Source organism: Astatotilapia calliptera, chromosome 5 (assembly GCF_964374335.1).
Source record: "Astatotilapia calliptera chromosome 5, fAstCal68.1, whole genome shotgun sequence".
Lineage (NCBI taxonomy): Eukaryota > Metazoa > Chordata > Actinopteri > Cichliformes > Cichlidae > Astatotilapia > Astatotilapia calliptera.
This window is the reverse complement of record NC_137426.1, coordinates 14,932,215-14,948,904: the sequence shown is the minus strand read 5'-3', so window position 1 is coordinate 14,948,904 and position 16,690 is coordinate 14,932,215. Positions and strand designations below refer to the sequence as shown.

The following is a 16,690-nucleotide window of genomic DNA, read 5'->3' as shown; positions in this document are numbered from 1 at the left end:
GCTGTATTTTTGGCAGCTTTACACCATTTCAACTGTGCATCTTTGTACTTTAGAGTGATGAATACGCTGAAACAGATGGATCCATTCAAAATACAGCTGCAAACACACCTCTAACAAATGTCTTATCATGTAATTTAAACTCTTGAATTGATTAAAAGGAGACTGTTATATCAACAATGAAAGACAGTGTCGCTATACCCCTTGTTTGTTGACCCTTCTGGTTGGTGGTCTGCTCTCTGTTAGTAGCTCTATATGCATCCAAGGTGAATCCCCAGCAGAAAAACAATAGGTGTACGTCCACCGAGCAGTGTCTTGTAAGCAGTTTGAGCTGGGTGGGGGACAAAATCAAGGTCAACTCCCGCTCCTCTTTCTTATCATTCTCCTTCCCTTCAAATCCCCCATTTTTTGTCTCCTTCCCTATTTCAGCCCTCATCTGTCTGAGATCTGCACAGTAAAATATAATGCAGAAGTTTCTACAGCTTTAGTACAACTTGGATTAGTGATTTGCTGTGTCATTCTGTGAAAAGGAAGGGCGCAACGGTAGGGAATGCACGAAGGAATGAAGGAGATTGGGAAGGAAGAGGTGTGGGTAGAAAGTCGGGGAGGGAGGGATGTTAGCTTGGAGGAAGAGAGGTTGGGTGGGAATCCAAGACAGGAGGAAAGAGGGCGAATGCTCTGATGGACATATCAAGGCTGTGTGTTGTTTTCATATGGTTTTGTGTATCTATGTATACTTTCTACATGTGGCTCTGATTAGACAGAAAAGATATGTGACAGTCTGGAGGATTTTCAGAAATAATTGTCTGCTGTGTGTCGTTGGTGCTCTGTCTATCATCTGTCACTGTAGCAAACTCCAGGAGGAGGTGCTGAATTTTTTCCACAGTCCAAACAAATAACTCCATCTCTAATCAGCCCCCTGTGTCATGCCAGGTGTGGTGAATAACTCCAGCAGACAGCCAATCAGCTTAGAGGATCTCTGTGAGTATAGCCTACATCACCAGCCATTAATGTGACAACGCTGCAGGCTCACTACGACTCAGCAACGTTGATTGGTTAAGCTGCTATTTCGAACGCTGATTAAACTGCTATTTCTGACTGAGTGACGGTGTGTTTGTGTGTGTGGGAATCCTCATGTCCTTCATGAAGTTAGAGATGAGAGAGCCAATTAAGGACTTCCAGGAATACCTAAGAGTAGATGGACACAACTCGGCACCTTGTTGATGGATTTAAACGGTTGTGCAAGTCCAGTGAAAAGACAGCTGTACCAAACTCAGCACATATTTGGGCAGTTAGTTTTGAAAATTTATCTAAATGAACTTTATTTAGTCATTTACCTTGACATAAAACTGCTCATGCAGAATCAAAACCAATTTTAAAAAGAAAAAACAACAACAACAACAACAACTTTGCTGTTTACATTTTTAGTTCTTTTTTTTGTCTGTTTTTATGCATAGATTAGAATGTTTTGTCTTTTTAAGTGAATTATTCTAGTTATATAAATAAATACAAACACTGGTGATCCAATAAAAGGCTGAGCACATCATGAATGAACTTTTTTTAAATTTAGATCAACAATTAATTTAACTCAAGCTTTAACAAAGAGTTAAAAGAGTTTCTAGCACTAATCAATAATGGTAAATGAGCTAAACCACCAACATTTGTGATCAGAACTGGACTCGCTGATATTTTTACTTAATCGGCTTTCAACTCTAGCTGTGTTATTTTTTAGATAATAGGTGTAAGTTTGTTTAAAAAGATGAGCTCTGGTCTACACAGGTGTGTTACTGGTTACCACTGGGTAACCAAAAAGTGCAATTCCTATAATGACCATTTGAGGCTGGCTTCAAAAGAGAACGATTCTCTACAGACTGCCATGTTAAAACAACTGAAGTAAACATGTTTATAGAGTGGTACAAAAAACAGTTTAGGCTTCTGTGGATAGTTTCACCCTTCATAACAACTGTACAGGGGATTTCATTATTTATTTTTCTATTCTTCGAAAATATGGATACTGGAGTTAGGAGAGTAGTTTTGTTTGAGCTGGAAGGTGTCTGATATGCTTCACTTCCATCAATCTGAATGGGACATCTGTTGGACTAGACCCCTTCTGTGCCGCTGGTTGCTTCTGAATCATTTTTCATATAATTATCTGAAATAATATGGCCTGCCTTGTGGTAAAAACCTCCAAAAGATTTTGATGCTTCTGTTTTGGTTATTGAAGTATAAGGATTTAATTAATTTGTTATGTAGCACTAATTAGCAGGTTTGTCCAAAATTTTTTTATAGATGCAGCTTATTAAACAAGCATTTTAGCATCAACTTAGGATCTGCATCTGCATCTTCCAGGTTATAACCAAAGGATCTATGATTATAACATAGAAAGAAGAGATTATTTAAAGAGATTTCTTTAACCAATCTTTTCTTGAACATAGATCAGTTCTTAAAACTGCTGCATTTACTGCTGCCGTCCTCTATTTTAGTCAGTTTAATGCTGTGACGTGGTTCAGCAAAGAGCGGTGGGTGCTTGCTGTGGTTTGGACACACAGCACATCCAGCAGGGTTAAAGGGAAGAATTATTTTTCCTGGACCCGTCTTCAGCCTGGACACAGAAAAGTTTGGCACGGTGCTGTAAAAACACCCAGAAAGAATAATAGGAGACACAGCTAAACTGTCTGAGACGCAAATTACATAACGAAGGAACTTCTCGATCTAATCTACTCAGAGACGTTTAAAACATGTTATCTCCTGAAACTGCATTTGCTGATTCAAAAAGCACCAAAAAGAAGAGAGACAAGGGGTAACCAGCTAATCCTTATTGGGAAGATTAATCAATACCCACCTAAATAAATGTAGTCAATTCCACAACTAGCTTTAGTCCTATTCAGGTTTTCCAAGGTCTCTCTCACCTTATAAAACCCTTTATTTCAGCAGAGTTGACTGAAAAAGTTTAGAAAGCAAACATATCTATTGTACCTGCATTAAACTGCCTGAGGCAATCAGATTATAATCATACTGGTGGAAACATTCCCAAGATGCAGCAAAGGTCAGGGAGTCATTAATCTATCATCGCCACCACATATTGGAAATTCAACCACATATTCACAACCATGTTCTAGGAAGCCAGCCAGTCAGAGCTTTACCGGTGGGATTAATAGTGGTCACATGACAAAAAGGTTATTTTAGTTAGACGCATGTCTGATGTCATTCAAACTTACACAAAACAACAACTTAAAGGAGATCAAGCCACCTGGAGTATTTGGAGCCAGGCACTGCAGCTACTCTACCAAACACTGTGTATAAAAAGGACATTGTGACATCACCCATTGGTTTCTAGACTTGGGATGTTCCTGCCCAGTAATGTAATTTATGCGGCATTTAACTTCTCTCTGCCTTGTTTGTTGACATCACAGATCGAGATGAAGAGACCATGCCGCCTGTAAGCAATGCAGTGCCGGTTTGTGGTGGGTGGCTTAACATCTTGCAACCAACAGTTTACTGGCATATTTATTGTCATTTCTGTTGCTGAAAAACATTTTATCATTCAGTCAAATATTCTGGACACCACATTTTGAAGACCTAAAACACTGTTTTTAAACAGGCTGTAAACAAATTTTTTGATGCTCTAAATTTGGGCATTTTAACATGGGGGTCTATGACTCATTTTTGGAAATAACCTCAAGTGGCTTCTAGAGAAATTGCAGATGTTGCTACTTGTTCTTTACCAAGTGCATGATAAAAAAAATGCCTGGCCTCTAATGTAAATGAGGACCTGATTGGTTTAGATAGTTCAGTTAGATCGCAGCATAATGAGAGTTAAGAGAAGCTGTATAGTACTAATTTAATTTTAGAGATTCTACACTGTACTGGTAGATTTTTGAATTACTTTAAAACTTTATGATTTGAGAAGGACAGCAACAAACTGATAACCATCTAACCTAAAAGAAATGTGAGATCTGTCTTTTAATTCCAAATGTTAGATATATAGTAAGAACACTGAAAAAAGTGGCTACTTTCAGCAGTAAGTCTTAGCATGACACTGCAGGGTATAATAGATTTCCTTTATACATATATTTCTGTTCCATATGGGGCTGCCTTATATTAGTTCTGGCAAATCTAATTTGAAATAGTTGAGTAATGGGGATGTCTAACCATGAACACAGCCTGTATGCCATTTTACTAAAGTATGGCGCTACTGGAGGCTGAATACAAGCTGAAACGACCAAGCCGATAACTTCATTTAAATCTGGAGCAGAACCAGAAGTAAGTTTCTTCGACTTCCTTGTGAACTGTACATCTTGATTACAGCCGCTGCCTGCACTTGTCTGCGTTCCAGGCAAGGCGCCATTCATCTGGAACGAGGCTAATGGCGACAGACAAACAGCCAAGAACACTGACAAATGTAAATGTAGATGTAGAGGCTGCTGCTAAATTGGCTCTTTAACTCAACATATTTGTACAGCTGACATGACAAACACTAAGTACACCTACCGATCACTGCTGCAGCTTCTCTGACACTGAAGAAGGAAACCAACAAAGTCAAAATGTCAGAACAGAAAGTCAGCTCGTCAGATGTCCTCATCATTTCCTTTATCGGGAGGTTGATTTTGTCTGATCCACTACACGATTTAACCATTATATTCATAAAAAAAAAAAAAAACCACACACACAGACACCTCCAATGAAAAAACAAAACAAAAAACAAAACAGCCACGAGGCCCCCTAGCTATACTCCAAATCGAAAAAGTAAAAGTCACTGTGGAAAATACAGAATTAACCATGCATGAACAAATCTGGTTCCTTTGCCAGTGCTGATGGCTTACCAGTATGTATGCAAATCTGTGGCTTTAGTCGAACCTAAATCGAAAGGTCTTTTTTTAAAAGCTATTTGACTACTATCTGCTTTTTTTATTAGTAAAATTAACTGCTTTTAATGACTCATTTGCACAAACACAAGTGGGAATCAAAGTTTCAAGCAAAGCCTTATACTAGGGCTGCACGATTTTGCATAAAATGAGAATCACGATTTTTTTTGCTTAGAATTTAGATCACGATTCTCTCACGATTTTCTTTTCCAATATAAATATTTATTGCACTTATTAACTGCACATCAACTTCGTAACAGTTGAGACTGAACATAAAAACAACAAATGTCTCACGTTTTGTTGTTGCCGCAAAATGTTGTACTGCTTGAAATTCCGTCTCCACCGTTGCTCGACGCTGCGTATATAGAGCAGGTAGTGCAACAATAGAAAAATAGTTGCGGGACGGCACTGTGTAGCGTTTGTCTAGGGTGTTGATCATTTTCCTAAATCCCTCGTTTTGCAGTGTTGATGGGAGCCATATCTTTGGTCAGGTGATAAGTGATGGCCTCCGTAATTTCTTTGTGCCTGCGGAAGTTCGACGGGTATGGGAAAAGCGCTGTATAAGGTTCCCGTTATTGATGTTTGGGTGGTTGACCGGGACGGATTTTCTCCTGTCACTTTCTCGTCATCCCTGACGTGCTCTCCGTTGTTTTTTCCCTGCTAATTTTAGCATCACACGGCACAGCTTCTGTATCACGTGGTATAAGGCTCCGCCCTTGTCATTTGTTGAGCAGGAAGAGTGAGCGCTTGTTTTCATGCAGATTATGTCCCGGATCAAAATGCAGTACAATCGTCGTCGTCTTTTTTAAAAAAAAAATTATAAATCGTTGTCATTTGGAAATGAGATCGCACATAAGTATGAATTGAGATCGCGATTTTCTAACGATGAATCGTGCAGCCCTACCTTATACCCTGTCTGTTTCAAAGGCCAAAACATGCCAACTGACATTTTTGCCCACTTTCCCATTGATAATAAAAATAATATATCATTAAAGAAATATCATTCCACAATTTTAATAAATACAATGTGAGAAAAACAATTATTCACAATTCATAACCCACTACAAAGCAATCACCTCACAACAAAAACAGATTAATGGCCAACCAAGAGGAGAAAACCAACAAGTGTTTCCTGTCAGTGGACTTCTTACTGTTTAGCTATAAGGACACACGTGCTGCATCTCTGAACTTTCTACATTTTATCCAACGGACATGAACATGAGAATACACACTTCTGACACAATACAGGAAGGACTTCTATCTAAAGACTGTGCCAATGTGCAGACTGTTTTTACAACTACAAAGATGGATGCTCCCTGCTACACACTATCCACACAGGTCACGCAGCTATTTCCACACAGTATGTCCTGTAGCATGTACTAGGCATGTTGTTGGCAACTCAATTATTGGTCCAATTGTCTGTGAAGGTTCTCAGTCATCCAGGTCATCGTAGTCAAAGAAGCTTGCAAAGAAGTCCAGACGCTTTTCTTTGTAAGCTCCTTTACCTATTGGTCCAATTATTAAACGGCAGGAGTTGAAAATGAGACCACTCAAGCAACAGTCAAACTTGAAAACTAGGTCGCCAATATAACTCACTGGTTTGAGCAGGTGACCCATATGCTGTAAGACTATTATAGGGCCTAAGTTTGAATCCACCAGGCCCTATGTTGTGTGTCTTCACCAAGGTGTATCTCTTCCATCCTTCCCGTCTTCTCTCCACGGTCCTATCACAATAAAGGATAACCTACACCCCAAAATTGAAAACTAAAATAAATGCTTAAGAGACATTTAACAAAATTTAAAAAAATAATAATAATAATAATAACATAATTTGACAATAAAATCATACGTTAAATGGCAGTGAATTGCCTATTGCCTATAGCAGCGCACGCCTCTCTTTGCCCTTGTTTACACAAGTAAGCTTCCCATGATGCAGGCAGAACAGTAGCTGACTCTTTGAAGTAGCTTTATGCAACAAAATCAACAATTAGTCTTTGATTAAAACACTGTAAGGGCCCCTGTATGGGCTCAAATTGTGGTCATAAATATTTTGTACTTGTAAATCAGTTTTGTATGTGTAAAAAGAATTTGTGTGTGTAAAACAGATTTGTATGTGTAAAAAGAATTTGTGTGTGTAAAACAGATTTGTATGTGTAAAAAGAATTTGTGTGTGTAAAACAGATTTGTATGTGTAAAAAGAATTTGTGTGTGCGTAAAAAAGATTTGTGTGTGGACTTACGTCCACACACAAATCTTTTACTTAAAAAAATACGTGTGAAACTCTGCACTCAAGCTTCAAGTTACAAGTACGAATTTTGACCCTGTTATTCTTAATTTCATCTGATTGGCCAATGTCATGTCAATCACAAATTTAACTATCCAATCAGAGAACAGGCTGCTGAGCTCTGTGGGTTTTTGCAGCAGCTCTACCTGTACTAGATGCACCTGCTCCTTGTTGTTTCCATCTCTGACTTTATGTCCTCTACAAGAGTCCCAAGCAAAGGTTTAAGACCACTTAAAAACGGCAAAAAAAAAAAAATCTGATTTTGCATGGTTGGATCTTAACAAGATTCCAAGTACAGCTTCAACATGCAACAAGAAAAAATGGGAGTGAGTTTTTTGACTATGCAATCTATTGAAAACAACGCTTAAACTGAATCAGGCAGTTTCACACAGGGAGATGACAGGGAGATCTCCCCCCGTATGTCATCATTAGTTGTGTGTTCCAGAAAGACGTTTGATGACATCACACTGGATAATATAAAACCATAAAAACATTTTAAAACGTTTTGTTGTCTTTTTTACCACCACAAACAATTAACTATACCATTTACAACTGTCAGGATCCCATCTCTCACCCCTTACCTCTTTAGTGCAGTTCCATGAGGAGAAACATTCTAGAAAAATCCCCAAAAGACACCATCAACATCCTCAGCATATGTCAGCAGCTTGTGTTTCACTGCTGAATGGTTGTATCAGTGCAGTGTAGCATGACTAGGTTAAACGATGCTAAATAAAGGCTGGAGGCTGGTACTGCTGACACACAAACAGGAAAAGGTTTCCAGTAGTGTTCAGGTTTCTAAATGAGAGACGCCAGTTTAAGTGTAACAGATAATTAATCAATCCATATACATAACTATGTTCTCAATAGCAATCCCAGAAAAAAGGAGAAGGCAAGGATGAACAACGGTTCATGATATAATAATGATGCCACGAGGAGGCTCGGAAAGAACAGAGGAAGTAGATCCAGCTGTTTTGCAGTATCATGCAGTCCCATGGGAAGAACCCTCCCCCACCCAAAAAAAACCAAAACACATCTGTCATTGTCAAAAATCACAAACTACAACATGGAAGAAACACAAATACACACACAGCTGCTTCCAGGGTCCCCTAACACAACCAAACAGCTGCTGAGAAACACACACACACACACACACACAAAATGGGCTGGGTATGACGTCAGAGAAATGTCAGTTTGCATCGGTCAAAACAACCACCAAGACCACACACGTCTACCATATGGGCTCCTTTTTCACCACAAACTCAAGATGGTAGTGTCAACATGGCAACCAAAACTCAACATGTCAGTCTGTCAGCTGAAACGCCTGTCATGTCAAGTTCATGGTTAAACTTGTGGCATTGGTAAAAATTGGTTTCTCATACTCTGATGTTTGTGAACTAGTTCTGTGTAAAACAGAGCAGAGGACTGAAATTTATGAAGCAGGTTTAGCAGGTTTAGCAGGATTTGCGAAGTTACTTCAGGATTAACTTTTCAGGGTTACTTCTTAGCACCACAACAATAACTTATTTTGCATGTCCAAAATGCTCTCGAACACATTGTGTTTTGAGATAAAAGATCAAATTGTGCAAAATCATCACCAAGTGATTCTCTGGAAAATAGCGTCACCATTCCTGGAAAATTCTGTGAGCCAGGTGCAGACAGTTAACAGGTATAAGTGTTGAACAGTGTTTAAAGGCTTTTAAGGGTATCCCACAAAAGTTGATTCTGTTCATCTGGACAATCTTTTAAGGGTAACTAGACATATCTTAAGTATAAATACCTAAAGGTTTTGGGGGGGTTGGTTTTGGAGGGAGTGCATCTAAATTATCTTTGGAAGAGCCAAAGACAGTATCAGGTTCAAAGAGTTAAAGTGTATCTAAAATCCAGGGTATAATTCACATGATTTGTACTAAAGGTTTAACTCTTTAGTTAAACTCATAGGTTTAACTCTATGAGTTTAACTAAACTACTCATAACATCTATGAGTTAAACCTTTAATTTTATCCTCATATGAAGCATTTCACTCATCAGTGATTGGTCACTAATGAACATTCCAGGCTCCAGTTGCCTACCCACCCCACCTGAAATGTCAAATGACTTCTTCTTTACAGTTATTGGTGGTCGCTCTCACTTGTTTTTGCATAAAGTTGCTAAATGTCATTGACTTTCTATGATCAATTCTAGTCACTTCCTGTGTGAATGCAGAGTTAGTTAAAATTATTTGCCTGGGTATGTCAAAAAAAAATTTGATAGCATTAAAAATCTATTAAAAATGTTTATTTTTATTATTGAGATATTAAAACTATCTTTATAAAAAGTTCACAAAAGAATGTATTAAACTTATCAGAATTTATTTTCATTAAGAATACAGACCCTATAGTTGGAATTCAATGCAACAAACAAATAGTCCATCTTTTATTACAAAGATTTGAATCTTTCTGCATCCATTTGCCTCCTCCCTCTTCTTATTTTCACTTTTATTTACTTTTCCCCCTGATAATCTCCTCTTAGATGCTTACAGAGTTGCAAAAATTCATTTATTCTTTCAGATTCTTTTGGCAATGTTGCTTTGACTCTTCTCTCTGGCATCTTCTACAGGGCATCAGGTGACTGGAAGCCACCTTGTCAGCTTGTATTTTGGTCCAGAAATATTCATGGTGCCATTTAGAAATGTCATCTCCCCATCACCTTTTGCAGCTCGATATCATTATAGTCCCTCCTTCATTCTTTACTTTGCACTTCACCGAGGTGGTCCTGGTGAGGTTAGAACCAAACTATTGTATTCTGGTCTCATCAGACTAAAGATGTGCCCCCAGTACTCATCAGGCATCTTTTCATGTTTGTTACCAAAGTTTATTCACGCTGAAAAAGAAGGAATGGTTTATTTTCTTGGATGTTGTCCTTGTTCACGGGTAATTTCATATCCATATGCACGCAATTAGGCTCATCAGAAATCACAGGTGTAGTCCATTTTGTTCCAATTATCCTTAGTTATCCAATTAGTGTGTCAGTAATCACTTTTGTTGAACTAAGTTTCTACTCTGGAGCTTTTATATTCAGTATTTTAATGCAGCGCTCAAATTTCTTAAATTATTTAGTATTTTTATTTAAATGAAATTTAGGCCCGCACAGTTTAACTGGATGCAGACAAAACAAAATTGATACTGAAGGCAGACAACTGAGGTCAGAGAATGAATGCTTGTTTACTGCCTATTAAGAGACACCTGGGACTCCATTCAACATAGGGCTGTTCGATATAACGATATATATTGGATGACGATATAAAAACGTCTATCGTTTCATTTTACGCTATCGTTTGTTTCGTGGTGTCGGAAAATAAACCGTTTAAGGCAATATTTTTTCACCGTTTTGATGGTCACTGTGGTGGCTATATTAATTTCTTAAAGTTCTCTCTTTCTCTTATATTTAATATAACCACACTACGGAAGGACAAGCGCCTGTTTTTATGCGTTGTGGTTAGCAACAACGACGGTAACACCATCGCATGTCCGCTTGTTTATGTACCACATAAACCATTCACAATAAAGCTCAAGATCCTGTTGAGACTTTTCAAAATAAACTGAATCACGTGAAAGAGCAGATTATTTACGAATGAGAAGTAAAAAAGAGCCGCCAGGTGCTAAAAAATAAACCTTAGACTCAAACGTTAGAACAGACTTTTCCCCGCAGCACGCCGTGTAATAAATACAAAGAATTTATTCCACAAATAAGTAGTCACATGAAGTCACAGAGAACTGAGGGTTCAGAAAGTCATTGAACTAAAAAGCCATTCAGCTACAGCAAATTATGTTTCTAAGACAAATCTCAGAAGGCTGTAAAAGGAAGTTTCATTTTGATGTGTTATGAATTTTATGGCAGAAGGCTGGGTTATATGTTACAGCTGTACCACAAGATCAAAGATCTGTCACTCTCTCATTATGAAACTTTCTGCACATATTGAGCTGACATCCTGAAGTCAATGAAGCCTTTTTCTTGACTCTTTGTTGACTGGTCTTTTGTAATTATCTTAATTTGGACTGTACATTATATGAAAGGTCTGCATCTGGCATTGATGTTTGATTAAATTTAAACATCTCAAGAAAACCTAATGAGCCTGGATAGTGACTGGTGGTACACCAAATCTGTTTGGTGCCACAATTAATTACTATGTCATCAGTTGATATTGATATTCATCATGATATAAACCAAATCAGTACTTCTGTTAAAGGTTAAAAGTGAGATGTGAACATACAATGGTTAATTTTGGTTTGTTTATTATTCATTTTCTGTCAGGAACTGAACATGACACATGTACGACATGTATTTCAATGAAGTAACATAAGCATCTATTATAAACTAAAACCTTAATTCTGACAATTTCAGATTTGGATCAGATGCCCAATTTGACCACACTTGATGTAACAGTGAAGGAAGACAGAAATGTTCAACTTTCTACACATAGCTGGGGAAGTGCGGTCTAATAGAAATGTTTAAGGCCATGGCATTAGTAACTAGGGTTGTGCAATAGCATAGAATTAGCAAAAACACCTGTATAATTGTTTTTGTGATCTAGATGTTTAATATTGGGATATCATTGCTAAGGCAACAGGTTGCTTTTACATTCCTAGTGCACAATGATGACAAAAGATGAAACAAGGGCATGTCAGAGAGCGAGAGCAGTGCATAGATTTAGAAAAGGAGCTACTTTGACAACCTCCACCAAATCACTTACCCTGACTTAACAACCCAAGATGACAATAGTTTGGTTCTAAACAACTGTAAAACATTTCATCTGTACTGCCACTGTTCTGTGTTTATGACTCACTACATAAGCCATACAGACCATCGATCAGTCTTTCAGTTTGTATGGCTGCAGAGACCCATAGATTAAGTGCTGCGGGTGCGTCAACCTAACATGCTGTAGTTTTAACTCTCTTCCAGTCACATGAATAGTTCAACTTAGCGGTATTCTCATCATAATTAGACTTTCTTTGCTGTCTATCAAGCTATTGATGGAATGAGTTCTATCAAATTAATATTGAACATTTTTTATTGAAGAAAGTTATTTTTGACAATTATCATTTTAGCACTCACTGCTACATTAAATCAAACTGAAACATAACATAAGCGTCCTGTTAAGGACTAACTCCCTGTGTCAAAGTGTAGATTATTTATTTTGAGTTGTTCTTTTTTTGTATTGTCATATTTTATGCATTATTTCTTAAATTTAAATACCTTAAGATTTTATGAATTCCTGGTCCTTTAAGAAGAAAGAAAGTGTACTTTATTGATCCCCGTGGGGAAATTCCTCTCTGCATTTAACCCATTCACTCAGTGAAGCAGTGGGCAGCCATTGGGCGCCCGGGGAGCAGTGTGTAGGGATGGTACCTTGCTCAGGGGTACCTCAGGGTAGCTGTTCAGGGGAATCGAACCCCCGACCTTTGGAGGGGGTTCAGAATTCAGCGTATATTGCGGGATAGACAGGATCCTTTAGCTCAGCGCGACAGTGTGCTCATAGAGAGATATCGATTTTCCCGTGAGGGTATTATTTACTTAACCAACTTGTTGACGAGGGGGTGCAGGACCACCACCTGTCTTTTTTTGCTCTGCCCTTTTCTTGGTTGCTGTTATAAACACACAAACAGATTATTTCAGGGTCTCTTTTCAAGAGACTAAAAGCAATATAAGTGATAAATATTACCATTCTGTAGAATATTCTTATATTTCACTTTTACTTGTTCCCATGTTCTAGTGGGTCCTGTTGTGGCTCTAATGTGAAAGAGGATATAATGTAATATAATATAATAAATTTACCCTACCGCCTACTGGTGTTGGCCAGAGGGGCCGATGGCGCGATATGGCAGCCTCGCTTCTGTCAGTCTGCCCCAGGACAGCTGTGGCTACAACCGTAGCTTGCCTCCACCAGTGTGTGAATGTGAGAGTGAATGAATAGTGGTATTGTAAAGCGTATTGGGTGCCTTGAAAAGCGCTATATAAATCCAATCCATTATTATTATTATTATTAAATTACTTACGAGTATAATTTGTCAGCAACTTTCTGCCAGCCCTCTCTCCTTGCTTTTGCAGCCTTTGCAGTGTTCCCTTGCGTTTTAATTAAACTCTGAAACTCCTGAAATCCCTCAATCAAGAGTTCTTGCTCTGCTGCCGGAAAATACCGAGCGCGCTCCTTCGACATTTTCGTCGACCAATCAAAGGGTTGCCGATCAATGTTTCTACTATCGATGCGTAGCCCCTGTTAAGCCACCCAGTGATCTCACATTACTTCATCCAGCTATACTAATCGTCAACAACAGCTGCGTTCGGAGAACCGGAATAGCGAGCTCAAAGTTAGCGCGATGATTTGATCTTGGATATGTCATTTGATCTTGGATGTAGTAAGCGAGGTACGAAGAACGGACCCCAGTCCATGATTGATAGTGTTCCTTTGTGTGTTTTTCTATCCAGGTATGCTTTTACTGCAATGGTGTGTGTGTTTGAGATCATTGTTATGCTAAAAAAAAAATTTTTTTTTAAATGAAACTGTTCCCAATCAAATGCTTTCCGGTTGGTGCTGCATGGTGTTTAAAAATTTCATGGTACTTTCCTGCATTTACAGTTATACCAGTTTTGACAAGATCTCCAAAATGCTTTAAGATACTTTATACAGCCACCCTTCCACTAAAGCCATTTGTGACATGGCTTCAGTGAACAGTAGCTGAATCAACTGAAGCGCCAGATGGAACTCTCAGGTCTTGTGTCAGGTCTTTGTAGGATTGTTTCTCCACGCCAAAATATAGTTATTTTTTCAGATTCCGATTGGGAAACTTTAATAATTCCAAAAAGGGCATTTTTCTAGCTTACCCACACACTCAAACTCACACAAACTAGTCTTATAGTTTTGGGCCAATAGCGCTTCGAGAATCACCTTGTTGGTGCAAAAATACAATTTTATGTCTATCAAACTGTGTTATCTTTAGATATTTTCACAGATTTGACTAAATGAATGGGAGCAAATTATGTGTTATGCAACAGGCTGCCACTAACCACTTGTCTAAGGATATACTTTGTTGCTGGTTTTTTACCAAGCTGACAGTTTTGCGTAGACACAACACTGATTCATCCTTTGAGTTAGAACCCTTTTTATGCTTGAATGATTCATAGGTCAATCTTAAGTTGCTGAAGAAACAAAAAAAATATTCTGAAAATGATCAGGTACAAGGACTGAAAACGAGTGGGGGGAAAAAATCCAGAAAGCGAGCAGAACTATTATTGCTCAAGATCACTTCAAAAAATTTACAAGAAAGTCTGGCTCCTTGGAAGCCAAAATATAAAGAAATGAGGACACATTCAAACCTTTTGCACAGCACTGTTACATACCAGAAATGTAATGATCAGAAATTTATATTAAGACCTGGAATCCTCGTCAGTCATCACTGAGCTTAGCTGACTGATGCCTGAGAAGAGGCTGTTAGCTGCTGGTTATATAGAAATACATAGGAGCCACAGAAACCACCGCATCCTCTGCAGAAACGCCACAGAGCAGAAGTAAAGCGGATGAGTCGGTTTATTTACTAACACTGTCGCCATTTGTGGAGCAGCAGCATCACACCCAGAAAAGCTACGATTAAACCCGGGCAAACCTTCATAAAATGCCAGGTAGCAATACCACCACCAACCCATCCCAGTATGCCACACTGGGCAACCCATCAGACTCCATCAGCCTCCCTTAAAACCATATTTACCCCAGCCAAACTTTCAGGAACCCACCTCTTGTTGGAAATCTTGTGAGCGACACAGCCCCGTTTCCAGCGGTCAGAACCGGAGCTGATGTTACCTGCTATTGGCGTGGCTGTCTCCTACATATCCCGTTTGTAGAATCGGTACCATGTTAGTTAGCGTTAGCTGTCAGATTGGACAGCTTCTTGACCTTAGCCTGACAACATGCTAGCTAGCTAAGTCAGCCAGACTCGTTTTCAAACGGCTTAGAGTTAAAATAAATCTTCCCGTTGTTTCATTTTCATGTCAGTGGAAAACCTCTCTTCTTCAACTAATGCTCCGAGTGTCGGACTCTGACGGTAAACACTGGTCTGACTCTGCCGTTTGAGCAGCGGTGCATGCTAACACTAGCGGCTAACATTACGCAGTCTCTCCGGTTAGAGAGGCACCGAGCTGTCACGATAGCTACTCACCTTCAGGAGCATCGAGTGGACGGGGAGCAGACTCCGCAGAGATGTCGCTGGAGGTGCTTCAGAGACTGGAGAGGTTGATTAATGTCGCTCTACTGTAGCCAAACTCTTTAACGGCGAAGAAAAACATCCAGGAGGAGGCTAACGTCAGCCTGTTTGGATTTTACGGTTCATCTGCGTGACAATGGCGGCTTAGTGCCATCTTCAGGTCACAACAGGAATTACAGTTTCTTACGACCCTACTCGCAAGCTGCAGACTTTTTTTCGTTTACCAGGATTGTTAACCAAAAATAAACTTAAAGCTTTATCTGGGGAAGAAACATGAGGAATAATCATTTTATAACTGCTGCAAGCCAAACGTCACCACTAGTCTGAAGTTACATGAATTTTCAAATGGAGTGGCATACAGGAGGTGGGTTAGGGAGGCATATATGAATAGTTATTCAGAAATAAATACAGTGCAGATAATTGATGTGGAACTTGTTTAGATGGCATTCGCGTTCTTACCTTACTTACTTAATATGCAAATCATATGCATTATATTATTTAATCATAAGTACATTTATTTATATTTTAATATTTGGGATTTTACTGGGGTGATCTTGAGAATCATGACAAATTATCTTTGTTTCCTGTTTTTTGTACTTTACATTTTTGTGTTATGTAACTGTTATTTGAATATATTTGGTATACACAAGGTTAAAGACAACTTGTAAAAAACACATATTAATCAAGAAATCTCATTCAAGAAATAACTTAAACTTTAAAAAAAGAAGAAGAAAAGAAATACGAATAGTGAGTTCTTACAAAAACCTTGAAATGTCTTTAGTTTTGATCTCAATTGGTTTCAGTTTCCAAAACAAAAAATAATGAGTAGACATTGTTTATTAAATTGGGACGTTTACATGACTGCTTTACAGTTATGTAAACTGTTGTCTGAACCTTTCGAACGCCTCTGGCAACAACAACAAGAGCAACAACAACAATAACAGTACAATAATACAATATGACTTAAATTCATTAATGATTAATTAAGGTCATAAATACTGATATTATTTAAACATAAACACTTAAAGAACTAACTGACTGCAGATGCTACACTAACAGTGTTGATAAAACTGCAATTAAAGTGGATAAAAGAAGCTAAGATTTTGAAAATAAATCATGATATGGGGTGGTTATGATGAGATGATTATTCTTTGATGTGATGAATACTTTGTTTATCCCATATTTGGGAAATTATTTTTGTTACAGTAGTTATGTTCAGTAGTTATGTTATGATACTGTAAGCGAGGTGGGGACATAAAAAAGCAAACAAAAAAGCTGTCCCAATATAAAGAACAAACCACAATATATATAAA

The 16,690-nt window shown here is 38.3% G+C and overlaps 1 protein-coding gene across 2 annotated transcripts in view; it reads right to left on the bottom strand.

Moving 5' to 3' along the window:
• The window catches only part of ip6k1 (inositol hexakisphosphate kinase 1), a 36,626-nt gene extending 21,021 nt beyond the window's left edge, over positions 1-15,605 (bottom strand). The window contains exon 1 of one of the 2 annotated variants that reach the window (XM_026167398.2): positions 15,333-15,605. The gene's annotated coding sequence lies outside the window, so the exon portion shown is untranslated. Of the gene's footprint in view, positions 1-14,910; positions 15,226-15,332 lie in introns of those variants that run through there. The other variant, XM_026167399.2, reaches the window with a different exon arrangement.
• Positions 15,606-16,690: the final 1,085 nt, after the last annotated feature.